Here is a 17,896-nt window from a genome sequence, read left to right as displayed (position 1 = left end):
TCAGCTTCTGAGAATGCTAAAAGCCCCACACCACTTAAGAATCATCCAATAATTTCAGAAGAAAAGCAGTGGGAAATGCAGAGTCTATATCTCAGTGCTTCACTAAATGTTTGTGTCTTCCCCAAATTCCTGTGTTGAAACCCTAACCCACAAAGTGATGATATTAGAAGGTGGGCCCTTTTGGGAGGTTATCAGATCATAAGGGTAGTGCCCTCATAAATGGGATAAATTTCCTTATAAAAGAGGCCCTAAATAGCTATCTTGATCCTGTGTGCCTATCCTACCATGTGAAGACTCAGCTTGAAGGTGCCATTCAGGAACCAGGAAATGGGCTCTCACCAGAGACCACATCTGTAGGAGCCTTGATCTTGGACTTCCCAACCTCCAGAACTGTGAGACATACATTTCTGTTTATAAGCTACCTAGTTGATGGTATTTTGTTATAGCAGTCCAAATGGAATAAGACGCTCAATATATTTTCCTTTTATCTGAGACCCTGGCACTTAAAATTTTTGCTGCCTCTGCCACTCTTTGATGTCTTCCAGCCATAAAAAAACAATCTAGCTATTGTTGTTATTTCAGTGAGAGTACTGAACACGTGCTACTTCATCATAGTGGGAAACAGATGACCCAAATCACCCAAACCTGTGCATTCTAAACATTGCTTCAGCAAAGACTATAATTTAGGCATAGTTTTATTCAGGACATTTTCTCTAGTTTACTTTGCCCATTTTCCTTGATTCAAATTTTTCTGACTAGATTCTTTTCTTGCCATAGAACTCCTTAGGCCAAAGATAGATTAAGATCTTTCAAGTTCCAAGATGAAGAAAAGATAAGTTGGCCTTCTCCCTTTCACAAAAAATTTAAAAATAAAAACAAACCTACATTGTAAAATAAACATGAGAAATAATTCAATTTTTTCTAAAAACATATCAAATGTAAATTATTTCCAAAATTTTACAGAGCTAAGCTTCTTGAGTATAAATCCTGGCTCTGCTATGTGGTAGATAAGCAAATTACTTAATCTCTGTCTTCAGTTTCTTCAGTTTCTTCAATAGTGCCTGCCTCATAGGGTTATTATAGTAAATGATTTAATAAATGTATAATACTTAGAAAAATATTCCACATGTAGTAAGCACTCAATTAATGTCAGTTAGTGTAAAAGATTTTCCAACATCAACAGCAAGAACCATTAAATACGTCCACATATAACTTACATGTACTCATAATAAATATTTATGATTTAGTAGGGTTAAGTTTGATTTACTTGGAGCCATGCAGTTTTAGAAAAGTTTATGATAACTCAATATTTTTGTTCTTTCTTTTTTCTTCTTTGCCTTCTTTTGAGATTGGGGGTTGGAGAGAGGCTCTCTTCCCTATTAGTAGGAAGAAAAAGGAACCATTTCTTTCTACTCTTCAACATTTATTTCCCCATAGTTGAGTCATTCAACATGGATTGAGGACTCACTGTGTTCTGGGCTGTGTGCTAACTGTAGTGTTGTACAGATGAATAAGATTTCATCCTTTCCCTGAAGATCTTTGTAGGCTTATCAGAGCCAGACAGATAAACAAGAAATGACATACACACTTGAGCCATCTACCCTGTGGCAAGGTGTCAGAATTTTATAATATATTAACTTTATTATCCTCCAAACAACCTTAAGATGTAGGCACTGCAGCTTAGAGGACTTAAGTAACTTGCTGAAGGTCCAATCATAAAAAAGAAGAAATTTGAACCCGGTAGCTCTAAACAGTAGGTCCAGGCCTGCCCACTAACGTTAAGACAGAGGAGACAGCAACATCCCTACCTACAAACATTGACAAAAGACTGGTTAGAATTGCATGACCCAAACCACCTGTTAGTTCAGGTGTGTGAGCCCAGGTCAGACTGCTTATTTAGTGGCATTTACCAGTTATTTCTGGCAAAGTGGTCAAACTAATAATAGGCAACCTTGACATTCTTACAAAGAGTGAAAAATACGATGCAGAACTGTTTTTGAATGGGTATTTTTAAATTTGGTGAATCATTTTCACCTTTAAAAAAACGACTTGTCAATTAGAAAATAAAATGGCACATATTCTCTTCAGTGTAGTGAGCTGTGATTGGAGAAAGCTTTCATGTATTTCCTATGATACGTTCAAATACATTTGGGTTAATTAACCAAATTGGTAGAAATCTGAGCTCCAAAGAGATCATCATCATGCCTTCAACCTCACAGAAGACTGGTAGCTTCCTTCACTCTAAGAGGAAACTCTAAACCTAGGTAGTTTGCAAAGGAAAATGAGTAGGTAGGCAAATTACTTAATCTCTCTCTTCAGTTTCTGGTTGAAGCATGTTGTAGAAAAAGGACTACGTGCACCCACTTTTCATTTTGAAGGTCAGTTCACTGGATTCTTTTTTTTTTTCAAGATGAAGTCTCATTCTGTCACCCAGGCTGGAGTGCAGTGGCATGATCGTGGCTCACTGCAGCCTCCACCTCCCAGGTTCAAGCAATCCTCCTGCCTCAGCCTCCTGAGTAGCTGGGACTACAGGCCTGTGCCACCACGCCTGGCTAATTTTTTGTATTTTTAGTAGACACAGGGTTTCACCATGTTAGCCAGGATGATCTCGATCTCCTGACCTTGTGATCCACCAGCCTCAGCCTCCCAAAGTGCTGGGATTACAGGCATGAACCACCATGCCCAGCCAGTTCACTGAATATATTAAATAGTGATGAGCTGAAGCCCAAGGCAGCATAAAGTATATTTAGTCTTAAAATGCTAGACCAGTCAAAATAAAAGTGTTGTTTTTTTTGCTAATTTTCAAATTAATCCGTTTAAAGTCCTGAATTTGAGGCATTTTTTTTTTCTAGAACTGAGAACTTCTTATTTCAGAAGACATCACCTCTTAGCAGAATGTGGCACTGCAGTTTTTCTCTCTTAAATGCTAAAGCTGCATAAAGAGGAGGAAGAGTTGATTAGGCAGCCATGGATTAGAGCCAGAGAGATGGTAAATTAAGCAGCTCAGAGAACATGAGTCCCAGGAAAGCTAGAAGGGTATGTTTTTCTGCCTCTTCCCATTTACTCATTACTATGATGTGCATTTCTGAACATAAAAGCAGAACAATAATTGGAACCAATTGTTAGTTTATGAATTGTGGCTGTTGGTGAAATCTGCTAGTGAGGCTTTAGGTAGACATTGAATTCCATTGTCCTCATTCAAACAGGTAAATTCCCAACTGTCATTAGTCTGAAATTAAAGGAAGAAAGTTCTTTATAGTTTGATTTCAGTTTTGCAGTGCTACAGTTAATCACATCAGGAAAATAACTTTTTAAATAAACGTCTATCTTTTCTCCTAGTTGGGGTTGGGACAGAAATAAAGGAAGATGAAAAAGAGGATGGAATAGGACGGTTCTATGACCAAGCGGCTTGAACATTAGTCTTATTATTAAAGAAGCAATTTCTGATTCTACTAAAGAAATGTCATTCTTTTACAGTGACACAAATGTAATCTGCCTGGCTGCCTTAGGTTCCATTTGTATTTTGTAGCACCCCAGAGCTACTCTTATTTGTTTAGTTATTTATTATTTTTTTTAAGAAACAGAATAGAAGTCCTTATAAGCCTAGCATGTAAAGGTCCTTACAGTTTTGAGGGCAGTCTCCTCTTCCCTGCCTTTTAACTCCTTGTCCTTTGTTTGGGCATGCATTTTCTGAATGTCTTTTTCAGAGTACCTTCCTGTGAGTTTCATTGATTTTGTTTAATTGGCTTCCCATTAATTAGGAAGGAGAATTAACTGGGAAATAGGCACGTGTGCAGAGTTAAAAGTAAGCCAGGGCGGTCCTAAAGGAAAGAAAGCTAATGTTAGAAAGCATGTGAGATAACCCTTTTATTCTGTGACTCTGAGCTTTCATTACCTGGCCCCTGTTGACTCAATGTTGAGTCCCAGCAAAGGGGTATGGATGAGAGGACTCAAGAGTGGAGGATTTGCCACCCATATGGCCCCAAAGCAAAATTTTCAGCTTACTCACACGGTTATTTTAAAGTAATACTGTTTTGAAACTCATTTGGTCATCATTTTTGCCTATCCATTTTACAGTACAGGAATCCTGAATTTATGTTATCTGATGTCTACATCCTACTTGGTATCAGGATCATTAGACGGTCTCATCTGTCTCTGAGCCATCACCCACTGTTTTTTATTTTTCTTTCCATCACAAGCATGGTCTCAGTATATCTATGTAGATTCTGATATAGTTTTTAAAATACATTTTCTTCCAGCCCCTCCCCCTGAGCTTCTATTTTTATATATTTGCTTGCACATAAGTTTAATTGGCTAAGAAAACTACTCCAGAATTTTTCAGTTTCTTTCCTTTTGTTATAGAGAAAGAGAGAGAGAGACATGCTTCATGCTGGTGATAGTGAAACAAATGAGAACTTCAGGGTGGCATGTATTTTCCTGCAAGTAACTGTAGAGAAAAGACACCAAAGCCTTGCAGGGGAAAGTTGTAAGCATGCTGGAGTCACAACTTCGGGGGTTGAGGTTGTCGGGGAGCTGTCCGTGATGGTTCTATGGTGTGTGTGTACACACATACTCTCTCTGTCTCACACACACACACACACACCACAGTGACAGATGACCTATTGAAATAATTTCAGAGCCGGTCTGTGGTTGCTACGACAACCAATGATCTCTTGGCTTTCATCTGGCCATGTGACAGGGACTTTGACGTCAGCTAGAGGCAGAGTCTGTGGCTGAGTCCACACAGTCAAAGGCTTGTGAGAATCTGGTGGATGCTGGACCTTGCTGCTGCTGCTACTGCTGTTTCCACGGGCTGTAGAGCATGGACAATTAAATCTTGCACTTCTTCTGAGTGAGGTAATTAGTTTGCTTTATATACAATAGTTAGATGTTTTTATAGCTCATTGTGGTTTTCCCCTCTCTCTTACCTCCTACAAGTTTGTATTCATGAGCAATTATTGTTGTACCAAGGGGAAAATGTGAAGCAGCTTCTAGTTGTGAATTTCAGGCAGGTTCTCTGGAATTTGGTTAAATTTGGATTAATGTTCTGTGAAGTAGGTTAAAATATAATCGCCTTGCAAGCTCAACACTTGCTAACATAACATTATGTAGACGTACGGATTTTGCAGCTTGAGCCAAATATTCTCTCTTGGATTCCAGGAATCCTCCCTTCAGTATTGTTTTGGGTTTAAAAACTCCAGCATAGCCTTGCAATGTGTTTCTAACTTTTCTTTTTACAATTGCTACTCAATTCTGAATCAGCCTAAAATAGTTTGGAATTGGTTTCTATCTTGTTTGCAGCATTCATATTTAGCAACAATAGGAACCACGGGAAATAACATAACTGAAATAAAAGTTGGGATTTTGCTTATAAATAAGACCTTTGGTATTCTGAAAGTACCAGGAAAAATTGTCAACAGCTTCCTGTTTAGAGAGAAATAATCGGGAATATGCCAAGGAAGTTGGGGTGGAACCTTTTACATGTGTGCATGCAATTGCTTTTTGGTTGTTAGAGCAAAGTGCATATTTCCAGTATCCTCCCCTGAAAATTCAGCTGTGGAGAGAATGGCATGAGATGGGCTTTGCTAAGGAGTCATGTAAGCTGTTGTTACTTTTTAAAATCATCATAATTACCTAAAGAAGAAAACAATAGCCCTCAAACGAAATGTGTCATTGATACACGTTCTACTTTAACTCAAACACAGATAGAAGTAATCACTCACAATTTGCTCTGGATCTTAAATGAATAATTTGATAACTGTGATTAATAAGAATTTTATCTTTATTCCTATAATACTATATACTACAAATTGTTTTCTTCGTATTGTAGTTTCTTTCCTTCCCAAGTGTAGTAATTTCAGATTTTCTTTCATGACATACAGTTTGAATTGTTTTGGAGGTTGTAATTTAAAGAATATCTGTAATACTGAAGTTAGCCGAAGTCTAGATTTATAACCAGGTGTCTAAATCTTACAAGTTTAACAGAAAAAGGGGCAAATTTTAGAGCACTACATGTAATACAGCTAGTATTTTAAGTAGTAGAAAAAACTGGTTGAACTGTATATATGAATACTGTATATTTACAGTGTGTGAATTATACCCTAATTTAGTGCAAGAATATATTGTTTTAATTTTTATGTTCTTAATTAGTTTCAGAATTCTAATAGCATTTATTTTACTCTTGGAGGTGAAAATTTTGAACAGAATTTAGCTACAGTAATAAGTGAATAACTGTGGGTATATCAATAATTTCTGAATAGCTTTCAATGAGTGAATAATCATTAACTTGCTGGCATTTGACATGTCTATTTTTGGTCAGAGTCTCCATGGAGGATTTTCCAAAAGTCTAACGTGCTTTCATTCCAGGCACATCTACAGAGACATAATCTCATCATTTAATTGATCTCAAAATTATAATAACCCAGAGGCCATGTTCTTAACACCCCTAGAAAAATGATAATCTATATGTAACATTTCAGTTGAGCACGGATAAGACCAGTAGCACTGTCATTTAACAGCACTATCTTCAATGAGGTACACTTTGACGTTTACTTCTTTTACTTGAAATGTGGAATTATCATTATAGTTTTTCCAGGTAGCAGAGATTTTCTTGGTGCTGTCTCTACGATGTTTTAAATTAAAGTCTTATAATAATTGTATTCAATGCCCTTTCAAAATAGACTGCATTTTAGCAGTATGAAATATAAGAGAATAATTCAGTGTTGATGGCAAAATCTCAATGATGAAGTTTATCACTAAAAGAAAACAACCTATGCCGTGAAAGCAGAGATGCTCTAGAATCTACAGGTCTTTTCCTATGGGAAAATAAGAGAAAAAAAGACTCTCATCAGAGTCATTTATTTACAGCATTGAGACTATGTTGATTTCAAGGTCATGTTTGTTGCAGCTTCAAAAGATGCTGGCAAGGAATGAGTTACTCTAGAAACCTGGCTGTTGCATTATTAAATATTTTGTGTATAGTTTCGGGCATTCTTAACCTTTTTGGTGCCATGGACCTCTTTGGCAGCCTGGTGAAGCCTATGTACTTTTCTCAGAATTATGCTTTTACATGCATAAAATAAAGTATGCAAGGTTACAAATCAAACCACTTTCATTCATTGAAAAACGTCAATTGAAGTTTACAAAATTGTGATACATGTTTTGTTAGTAACACATTATTAAATAATACAAACTAACAGCAGTTATAATAACTACCATAATTTTGAAGTAGTGGTGAGCATAAAAGATATTTCAGGATATCTACAACAACTGTAAAATGAGGTGAAAATATCTGTGATTTCTCTTGGCAACAATATCACGGGTGCTGTGGTTTGTGGCCTACATTTTAATTGAAGGAAATACTAAATTTCAGTTTGAGGTTAGTGAAACTGAAGATGTAATTTTTTCCCAACCAAGTTCCCCAGGCCCTCTTGAATTTTATCCACCCCCGAGTCAATTGATATGTACGTTAGTGATGCCAAAAGGTGATAGAACAGCACTGGACAAAACCCATCCCCCCATTTCCACATTCAGGTCCACTGCATCGGATTTATTCTCTGAGTGTGTGAATTTTGCAATGTTCTCTAAATTCTGCATGAAAAGGAGTAATATGTTTGTATAGCTGCCAAACTGTAACTTTCTTTTATTTTCTTCCTTGAGATCCATTAACAGTCTTATGTTCCCTGGATTGGGAAACCCTTGCCTGGTTAGACAGGGGTTAAGAGGAAAACTCATAGTGTTAGTACAAGTTATGCGAGTTAAAACCATGGGCCACGGTAGTAAGACTATAACTATTTACAAAAGAGCCTTTATCCACTCAGAGAAGATAAGCAAGTAGTACTTCGATGAAGAATGCTGGATGTTATATGAGATTGTAGCTGAAGAAATACTCTAGAAGGTACTTCATGTGCTCATAACATTTGAAGCAAGCATTAAAGAAAGTATGTGGCTTTCCAGCTTAATGTAAAGCACATACATGTGTGAATTGATCAATTGTCATGTTAATTCCAGATACTTAAGAGAGAGCCCTAAAGGTTTATCTGACAGAGATCTCTAGGATGAGGCATGTTTGAAATTAAGCCGAAGTGGAGACACTTCCCAAGTATCTGAATGCAGAACCTTATTGGCCTTATTGGATATTTAAGACCGATACAAGGGGTGTTAGTAGTATTGTGTAGCGTGACTTATGTAAGTAATTGTCTCATTCTACATGTTTCTTTAAATGTGCAGAAAATCGTGCCTGATCTTCCTCTCCAAACCAACAGCATAACTTTGCAGTTGGTCAGCTACCGTCACAGCTCCTACGTTCAGAACGTCCAGAGTCATCCTTTCTATGACATCAGCACCCACTGTCTCCGCGTAAGAGAATGGGAGCTATGACATTTTGCACAAGCTGTTGTTTAAACTCAATCCAAATCCCTCGCATTTGAAATGGAAGCTTAGCAATTTGTCTCTGTGTGTTCTCAAAGGAATTACAAAAGAGATGTCCTCAAACGTTTCTTATTCTTTGGATTAGAAAAGAACACTTGTCTTGGGAGCTTTTAGTCTCTGTAGCAACTTGATAAAGAAACTTGGAAAAAGTTTAAAATCTCTGACTCCAGGCTGTACGGTTTGCTTCTCAATGCCAGGTGTTTGAAACTTTTCAAAAAGGAATGTACCATTATTTTTCACAAAATCCACGTGTATTTAACTGGTGCTTCATGATGGAAATCTCACTAGAAATAGCATTCCAAAATGTAGTATTTTTTATTGTTTCCAGAAGTGATACCATAAAAGTTAATGCTCACTAAGATTTTGATATAAAAATTATATGATAAATATTGAAATTCACTGCAGCCAAACTAAAAACAGTCTGCCCTTTTTATCTCAGTGGTGAACTTCAGGGGGTTTGTTGCACGTATTTTCATAAGTGCCTTTAAATAAAGACACAGCATCCCTTTAAAATTTAGTAACCAGAATATTCTCAGGTCACAATGCAGTTTTATATTTGATTTGTAGGAAAGAAATCTCCAACCTGAAAGACATTCCAGCTGTTACCTGTGTTGATGGGAGGATTCTTCACATTTTCTGAATCTCTCCCAGTGACTGCAGGAAGACCAAAGGTTGCACATTGCTTTTATGCAAGGATGAATTTTTTTAAAAGATGATTCTGGATTTTGTTTGCTTTAATGAATTTAAGCCCTATCTATTAGAGATAAATGTCAAGAAAACTGCTGTGTTCTTTGGCTCTGGTGACTCCCACAGACTTTGATATGATTCATGTAACTGAAACCATGATCAGCTTTGTGACGACCATATTTACAATAGCGATGGAGATCAAAAATAGCATCTCACAAGAGTTTCCCCATCCTATACCTTCCTACGTCTTACCGTGGATCATGTGCAGCACAGTCACTCAACTGGCAAACATTTGTTAACTGACTACTGCATTCACAGTATTATAGTAGGCATATGAGGTCCTCCCTGATGGAATCCTCAAGTGAGATATGCCACTGGCGTGGAGAACCCAGGTGCCTTTATGGAACCTGGCTTTTGTTTGCTTGAGCTTTTATTCGACCATTCAGTCTTTCATGCATTCAGCAAATTTTGAGCACATACTAGGTGTCAGGCATTGAGCTAGACCCCAGAGTTGCTATGAGGTACAAGACAGGGCAGGTCCCTTCCATCACAGAACATGCAGTCTAACTATATAGAGAACTTGCCCAGATATGTACCATTAACTGTGGTTCTTTTTCCCACAGCCACACTGGCCACTGCAGTCCAAAAGAGAATTTTAAAAGGAAACAGTACAAAACAGAACATCAAACAAAACAGACAAACAACCTGGGAACCATTAGGTTTTACACCAGAGTGAAACCCCAGAAGAGACACTCTGCAGCTGGTGAGCAGCCGGCCTCATTTGTGAGCAATCTGTTCCCATCCACGTCAGGAATTCCAGGTCGGTGTGCTCAGTCCTATTCCCAGTTGGCCAGAGGCTATTTGTCCTGTAATTCAGAAGACAAATGAGACTGGTAGCAACTGACCTAGAGAATATCTTCTTTTATGCAAATACCCTCTTTCATGCAAATAATGAAAACCATTGCATTTTATGAAAAGTCTTTAAATTAGTGATATTTCCAAAAGTATCTCTACCATCTTCCCTGTACTAACCCAGTCAGGACAGGGTCACTGCTGTAATAAACAGCCCCCAGTCTTAATGGTATAATCCAACATTGTTCATTTTTCAGTCACCCAGAAAGCAGGATTGGGAGAAGGGCTCTGCTCCACACAGTCCTCCAGGGACTCAGGCTCCTTCTATCTAGTTAAACTGATCAGGGGCCTGTTTCTACCACTTGCTAGTGATACTCTGGGCAAGTTACTTAAGTCACAGTTTTCTTATGTGAATAATATTAGGGCCTCCCTCTTGGAATTTTGAGGCAACTTACTTGGCATAGAAACTGACAGGTATTAGGTACTCAATCATGTGAACTGTTGTTATTAATCTTCTACTTCTGGTAGTGCTGCCACCACCATCCCCCAAGGAGGCAAGGATAATCCATCAGAATTGGAAGAGTATTATAATATTAGCTAACATTTAGGAAGCTAGATAGTCTTCAAAGTTATTTTCAAAATAACTATTTTTTTTAACAACATTCCAATTTTATAAATGAGGAAATTGAGGCACTGAGAGCTTAAATTGTTGAGTGTCACACAAGTATATCATAGAGCTCTAGGCATTTGGCTCCAGAGTCCTGGCTCTTTATTCACTATGCTATATTGCCTTTCAACTTGGAATATACAGCAGAGCCTCAAATACTGTCATTTCGTTCAACATCATTTTGTTGTAATGTTAATGAGAAAAAAGAATTGGTTTTGTTGTCAATGATGTTGTGAGGACTTACTATTACATATTGTATTTTCCCCAGAATTAATGTTAAATGTTGTGGCAGATTGTATTCAAAAATAACCTTACAATTGAATCCATTACCACATTAAAAAAATTTTTTTTCAGAGATGGGGTTTCACTGTGTTGCCCAGGCTGAAGTGCCGTGGTGTAATCATAGCTCACTGTAACCTCGAACCTGGGCTCAGGCAATCCTCCCACCTCAGCTGCTTGAGTAGCCAGGACTATAGGCATATGCCACCATGCTCAGCTAATTTTTTGTTTTTATTTTTATAGAGATGGGGTCTCGCTATGTTGCCCAGGCTGGTCTTGAATTCCTGTCCTCAAGAGATCCTGCCTACCTTGGCTTCCCAAAGGGCTGAGATTATAGGCGTGAGCCACTGCATTGTCACATGTTCTTCTAGAATCTTGCTCCTCTCCATCAGGAGGTGAAGTCTATTGACCCTCCCTTTGAACCTAAATGGGCTTATGATTGGTCCAACTGATAGAGTACAGTGGAAATAATGCTAGGTGACTTCCAAGGATAGATCAGAAAAAGAATATAATTTTTTTCTCTCTGGCTATTCTTTTACTTCTTGACATTTTTCCTTAGAATCCAGTCACCATATTGTAGGAAATCCAGACCACACAGAGAGGCCAAGAGTAGGTATTTCAGCCAACATCTCTTGCTGAAGTCTCAGCCAACATCCAGCATCAACTGGCAGGCATGTGAGGGCAAGCTGTCAGATGACTCCAGGCCCGGTCATCAGGTCTTCCTTTCCCCTCCCAATGCCAGGGAATCATCCCTGCTGAGCTCTGCCCCAAGTTGCAGTTTCATGAACAAAATGAAAGTTGTTATTGTTTTAAGCCCATAACATTTGGGGTGTGGGGGGTAATTTCTTAGGCAGTCAGAGTAACTGGAACATTGGGGTAATTGGAAATGACTGAAATGTCTGTGGAGAGGGCTAAACTTCAGGTACATATGGATTATTAAATAGACTTTTGCGATTTGGCCTAACCTAACCTAATTTCCGGAGGAAAATATGTTTCTGTTACCAAACAAATTGCAAATGAGCTTTTGGAAATTTGGAACAATGTCCTACATGTTAATGCTGTTACTGGTTCTAGGAAAGGATCTGGGCTACACTGAGGCCAGACTGCATGCCTTAGCAAGGTCTCACTCATTGGCCCCCACTGACTGGGTCCCTCCCTGCAGGAGAGTGCAGTGTGGATGGCAGTACTCGTACCATCTGTCCTAGACCATTGCTCAGTCCTCCTTGTCCACCTTTGTCTCCCTCTCCCATATCTACTCTGTCTAAATTGCTGCCTACTTTTCTATTGTTAGAACCTGTTGTCTCTTTGACACTCTCTTTTGGCCCATTTCCTACGCTTCTAGGGCAATTTTTCTGCTCTACTGGTTTGTAGTAAAGCTAGGGTATTCGCCTTAGCCAGGTAAAATTTAGCTAATTCAACAAATCTTATGCCTCTTAACAAAGTTGCCAAAATGACAGCTATCCCATTGGCCTGTGGATCCATGTGTTGGTCAAATCTAGCATTTGAAATCCTTGATGTGGTCCTTGTGTCCTTACTCAAAGAGGCATCCCTTTCCCTTCTGCTGTAGAGAAATCAATGCCCTAACTCTCTTCTCACTTACTTAAACTTCACCCCATCCTAATAGTTTACTCCTCTTCCCTTAAGAAGGCTCTCATTCATTTATTTATTCAGCATTTGTTAACTCTGTACAGTGAGCCCTAGAGTTGAGTGCCTATGAAAATATTCCTTTCATGTCCAAGGACTGCTAAGGTTTCTCCAGTTGTTCCTCATTTGCTTACCATAGACACAGGGCAGATGTGGTGCAATCACCCAGACTTTTCAATAACCAGAATATGTCCCACCTCGTCCAAGATGTTTCAGCTAAGTAGGATACTACAAGAGTAATATAGGAGCAGCCAGTCATTGAAAAGGCGACAGTCTAGTTAGGAAGGCTGGATGGCATCTGCAGTTGAGGGCCAGAGCTACGTCTTCTACCCTGTCTTCAACTTCCCACAGTGCCCAGTATCATGCTGGACATACAGTGCCTCCTCTTTCCATCTCCGTTAGGTGATTAGTGAATAGATTAACCCCAGAGGATAGATGGCATTGAGATGACTTCGGAGAGGAAGTGAGTTTTGAGTTGGGCCTAAAGGATGGAGAGCATCTGGCATGAGGATCAAAAGTGGAAGGATAATCCTTCATTGAGAAGCATGATGAGGACATCCTAGTGACAGAAATAGGACACTTCTCCACCTGGAATCAAGAACATGGTTGGGAAAAGGAAAAAAATGTATAATCTATATGGTGGGTCCATGGAGGATCTAGGATTTATCAGCTTAAGCTGGATTCAATCTGATAGACACTAGGAAGCTGGGGAAAGCCAGGAGCAGGGAAGTGATGTACATGTTAAGTGGGGTGAGTATATTTTAGTGACTCTGTTTCTTTACACAGCTCATTTAAATCCCTGAATATGTGTTAAGTTAGGGGTTCCCTTTTTGTCCACTTTTCTCATAGAAACGTTTTAACTTTTTAAATTTTAAAAAATGTGAATTCTCTTTTGCCCTCTGTATGGTGTGAGTAGCCATTTTAACTTTAGCTGGGTTATATCCATAGACAGAGCTGTGTAACTTCATAGTTTTAAGCATATAACCTGTTACTCATCAAAATCATACTCATATAAGTTCCAAACCAAATGAACAAGTCAAGCCTTTAAAACATTTTCTATAAAACTATACTATAATGAGCATATAATGAAAATTGATATAAATATATATTATAGATAATTATAGATATTATATGTATTATATATACACTGAAACCCCTGGGATATTGCACCATTATTCTGAACAATCTTTGAATCATGTCACCAATGAAAAATTAAATTGTGTTTAGTGAGATTTTATTCGTAAGTTGTGAGTGCATTGCATTACATCTGAAATCTTTGAATACTGATCATCAATATATGTGTCTGGCAACTATCAGAATGTTCTTAACCAGAGCATGCCATCTTTAAGAAAAATATTATAAATTATACATGCAAAAAGTATATATAATATATATGTACAATACAAAGAATAATAGAAAATAAATCCCTAGGTAGCCAATAAAAACAGCATCTGTTAATCCCTCTAGTGAAGTGTAATGCATTGATATCGATGATAATTTCACTCCAGCAGCACACAGATTAGTACTGTCCCTAAGGTCCAATACCAGAAGAAATTGAATCAGCGATGTATATTGTAACTCTTTGATCACATAAAGATTTTAAACCAGTCGAGTCATTTATTTCAGTCTCTGATGGTGAATGAAAGGTATGTTTTCCACTTACAAAACATCACTTCCTATTGCTGCTGGCAGTTGTGAAGGTTTGGAAATTGGTTTTTGTGTCCAGAGGCCTTTGCCCAAAGGTCATTGCCCATGTTGTGGTTTTTGTCACCTCCTGGCTATTCAGGAGGGAATGGTCAGGGAACCGTTGGTGAATCCTGAGCTCCTGTACAAACCCAACTGCCAGGAGTATTTAAAGCAAACCATTCTCTCTCTCAGGGTATATATATATATATGTGTGTGTGTGTGTGTGTGTGTGTGTGTGTTTTTATATATATATATATATATATATATATATATATATATGTGTATGTATGTATATTCAGAATATATTTCACAAACAGAAGCTATTTAACCATTAAAGATGCAATATTTGGTCCAAATTCTACTTTGTAAAAGAAATTGTCATTAGATCTGTTTGTGCCCACCTTGAAAAATGTTGACCAACTTCCAGTTTTTAAAGGCCAATCTGTTACTATTTAGAAATAGAACTCTCTTTCTCCTCAGACTGTCAAAACAGACTATGGATTAGAGCCAAGACTATACTGTTAATGAACCAAGAGTTCATTAACTGTTCCATCAGCATCCCCATCAGGAGGGGTATTTTGTTAGAGTCACAAAAGGCACAAAACTTAGTTATGCTAAAGGTTAACTAAAAGGCACTGATTTTGAAATACTGTAAAAAAAGAAAGTTTTCACTGAAATCATGTTATATCATGCCTGGATTTAAAATTAACGGACTTTTTTTATTGTGGTAAAATATGCATATAAAATTTGCCATTTTAGCCATCTTTATGTGTATGCTTCAGTTCACTAAGTACATTCGCATTGTTGTGCAGCCATTACCATTGTACATCTCCAGAGCTTTTTCATCTTCCCAAGCTGAAACTCCATCCCCATTAAACTCACTTCCTATTCACCCCTCCCCATCAGCCCCTGCCAACCACCATTCTACTGTTTTTAAACAGGGACATTTTTAGGGAATTTAAAATAAACCTGCCCTTCCTCTTTCTCTTGCATAAGCTCTTCAACTAATAAAATATCTGTTAAAAGTCCTAAATTAATTGGAAGTTTCTTAGGTTTAAACACATGGGCAAAATGTACACAAAAAATAAACATCTGTTTCATGGAAGATGTTTTAGACATACAACATTGGGAATATGTCCTTGATGTTAAAGGAAAGGAGATGGTAGGCTGAAGTGTGTGTTCCAAATCACTTACTTAAACCAGTGCGAGTTTTACATAATCACTCAACTAACCAGCCATTCAACCCGGGAGACTTTCTAGTCTTAGTAATATACTCAGATATACTTATGTTAGTCTTCTATTAATATTCATTTGAAATAACTTAAGTATAGAATCAATATATGTTTATGGTTGAATATTTGGAAGACACAGAAGAATATGAAAAACATTCTTCATGTTTCACTGTTTAAAGATAACAACTACTAATATTTTAAAATTAAAAAGCATTACATTTAATTTTACTTTATTTCAGCAGAAGGAAAAGAACTCTGAAATGAAATTGAGGATTTGAATTTCACACAGCTGTTTGAAGTGAGAGTTACTGTTTCTAACTAATTTTAATTTATTACAAATTAAAGATCAAACTCTAAGAGATTGAGGATTAACTTAAAAATCTAATTGTTTCATAATGAGTACAGGCTTATATTTTTAGTTAATAAAGCTTAGTTAACTGTCTCAGGAAGACAGAAAAAACTGCAGATAATCAAACAAAAATACCCTTGGTTGGGAGAAGGGTTTTTAAAACGGAGTTCAAAACCTACTCCCACCTTTAGGATTGTTCTCTTGGTGAAAATTGTATAAAAAAGGGCAATCTGTAAGGAATATAGTTCATGAAGTCATAAACCGCTTTCAGAAGGAAAATGAACTGTACAATAGGGAAGCAATTCTTTCCCCCAGTGAGCTAACACTCATGGGAAATGTAGAAGAACTCCCTGCATCTATTGACTCTCCCCTTTGACCAGAGAGGCTTAACTTTGTTTGCTTCTAATACCAGTGTTTTTTATATTCCACAAATTGTTTAAACACATACTATATTTTAGTTTGCTATATTTGGGCCACAATTGCCCTTTGTGTATATTTATTTTTCTAAAGTTTCTACTTATCTTTGTCTTCTCTGATTGACCTGGAGAAACTAAAATCGTCAGTACGTATGTGGCATGTCATAGTTTAATTTTTGATGCTTAATTATTAGTCATGGTAACCTCTTTCTTATTGAAGATGCTCTCCACTAAGCCCTCTGTGCTACCATTTAATGTGGACTAGATTTAAGCTCTTCTACTAGAACTTCTTTCCATCACAACTGGATTATTTTCATTGTCTCCACATCTACCCCTTTCTTAGACTCACTTTCAATTTTTCTAGAGCATATGTTTGATTTTTTTCAAAATAACAGAAGAAGGGCTATGTCTTTGTAAATCTTCATTTTGCTCTCATAATTGAAAAATAGACTCCAAATTACTTTCCATCACAATTTTATGGACTTTGTTTAACTGTCTTCTAGCAACCTGGAAAGCAGATGCAGAGTCTGCTGCCATTTTGATTTTGATTCCTTTATAGGTAGCTCCATCCCCCACTCCTCTCCCATGAACTTTTAGCATTTTCTTGTTGTCCTTGGAGGTAATAAATTTTATCAGGAAGTGTCTGGGTATTTTTTTAAATTACTATTCCTCTTCAGGTTTTTAAAATCCAAATATTCAAGGTTTATTCAGCCCAGAAAAATATTCTTCTATGATTTATTTGAAGTGTTCATCTTTATTTTCTTTGTTTTCTCCTCTAGTAACTCTTACTTTGGAAAGGATAGTGGGTCTCTTAGCTCTAGGAGATGTTAGGTCTCTTGGATCTCTCTTCTATGGTCTTAACTTTTTTCTCATATTGTCTTTCTTCTCTTTTATGTGCATTCAGAGGATTTTCTCAATTTTGTCTTCTGGATCTCAAATTTATTTTTGAGTCATTTCATCACTGAGCATCTTTGTGAAATCATTTTTTATGTTTATGAATGCAGACTTCTCTCACATATCCCTCAAAGAATTACTTTTTTTTTTTAAAGTTACCTTCTTTGTCCTTTGTTTCAACTCCATTTCTTTTAGTATCAGATGTTCTGTTGCTCCTCTGGATCCTTCTTTCATATGTTCTAGGTTTTCCTTCAATAACCAGTAACTTTTGACTGGCCCAATCATATTTATAAATGAAGGACTGGGTTGATTTTATTTAAAAATGAAGGGCTGGGTTGACTGGCCCAATCATATTTATGAATGAAGGCTGACTAGTAGAGGTGACTGGAGAGATTTCCTTGGCAATTATGTAGGAATGGTTTTCCACCACACTTCTCTTCATGAATGGAAGGGCTGGCAGTTCCGCTCACAGGCGGCACATGTGACAGTGGGAAACAGACAGGCAAGCCTATGACTGTCCTGACTGCCAGGACTAGGAAGGCTTTATTTTTAGGGATGAACTACTTTTGTGTACTGCCTTTCAGTACAAATCATAAAGGGGGGTAGAAAGAGATGGAAAACAACATTCTTCATAGTCTTTTTATTAATTTTCTTGACTGTTCCTTGTCCCTGTGGCTCCAGACCTGAATTCTTCAGGATTCTGTTGAGAAGAACAGCCCTCATCTCTTCACTAGCTCTCTCCAAAATTGATTTTACATTG

The 17,896-nt window shown here is 37.5% G+C and overlaps 1 protein-coding gene across 12 annotated transcripts in view; it reads left to right on the top strand.

The window, feature by feature from the left end:
• The window catches only part of NCALD (neurocalcin delta), a 443,361-nt gene that overhangs the window by 330,256 nt on the left and 95,209 nt on the right, over nucleotides 1–17,896 (top strand). The window contains exons 1-2 of one of the 12 annotated variants that reach the window (XM_077942598.1): nucleotides 4,750–4,857; nucleotides 9,741–9,937. The exons of 10 other annotated variants lie outside the window; for them this stretch is intronic. The gene's annotated coding sequence lies outside the window, so the exon portion shown is untranslated. 12 annotated transcript variants of the gene reach the window in all.

Source organism: Macaca mulatta, chromosome 8 (assembly GCF_049350105.2).
Source record: "Macaca mulatta isolate MMU2019108-1 chromosome 8, T2T-MMU8v2.0, whole genome shotgun sequence".
NCBI classification, from domain to species: Eukaryota; Metazoa; Chordata; class Mammalia; order Primates; family Cercopithecidae; genus Macaca; species Macaca mulatta.
Note: the sequence above shows the minus strand (reverse complement) of the source record. Positions and strands in the feature narration are given on the sequence as shown.